The sequence below is a fragment of the Haliaeetus leucocephalus genome, unplaced genomic scaffold, assembly GCF_000737465.1.
Source record: "Haliaeetus leucocephalus isolate CR32 unplaced genomic scaffold, Haliaeetus_leucocephalus-4.0 Scaffold473, whole genome shotgun sequence".
Classification (NCBI taxonomy): Eukaryota; Metazoa; Chordata; class Aves; order Accipitriformes; family Accipitridae; genus Haliaeetus; species Haliaeetus leucocephalus.
Window position 1 is genome coordinate 6,576,697 of NW_010972909.1, and position 555 is coordinate 6,577,251.

Genomic DNA, 555 nt, shown 5'->3' on the forward strand with positions numbered 1-555 from the left:
TTGCATGGCAGGCATCTTCACCGCTTCTAGCTGCAAAACTTGTAACGGTTTGTGCTGTGTTTTCTCTTCAGTTTGCTCCTTTTACCAAAGGCCTCTTGATCCCAGCACCACTGGCCACACGAAAATCCATTTTCACTTAAAACCCAAGCTTTGACCCAAGGCTGCAGGAAAGAAAACCACGCTGGGGAGAAGTGCCCAGGCCCACTGCGGAGGGTGCGCAGGGATTCACCCCCCTAGATATTCGTGTGGCAGCACAAAACCCAGCCCCACGTTTCGGCCCGGCCCAGCCCAGCCGTGGCTTCCCCCGCGTACCGGGCTGGCGGGAGGACAGCAGCTCAGGGCATCCCCAAGCCCAACACCCCTCGCCCCTCCTGCCCGACGCCGTGCCCCAGGGGGGCTGCTGGCAGCTCAGGGCCTCCCCAGCCCCCGGGACCGGGACCCGGCCTTCCCAGGGGAGTGTTAGCCCGCCCGGCTCCGCCCGCTCCCAGCATGGCTGCGCCCGGGTCCGGATGGCGCCCGGCATCACTTCATCAGCCCGAACCAAACATGGCCGCG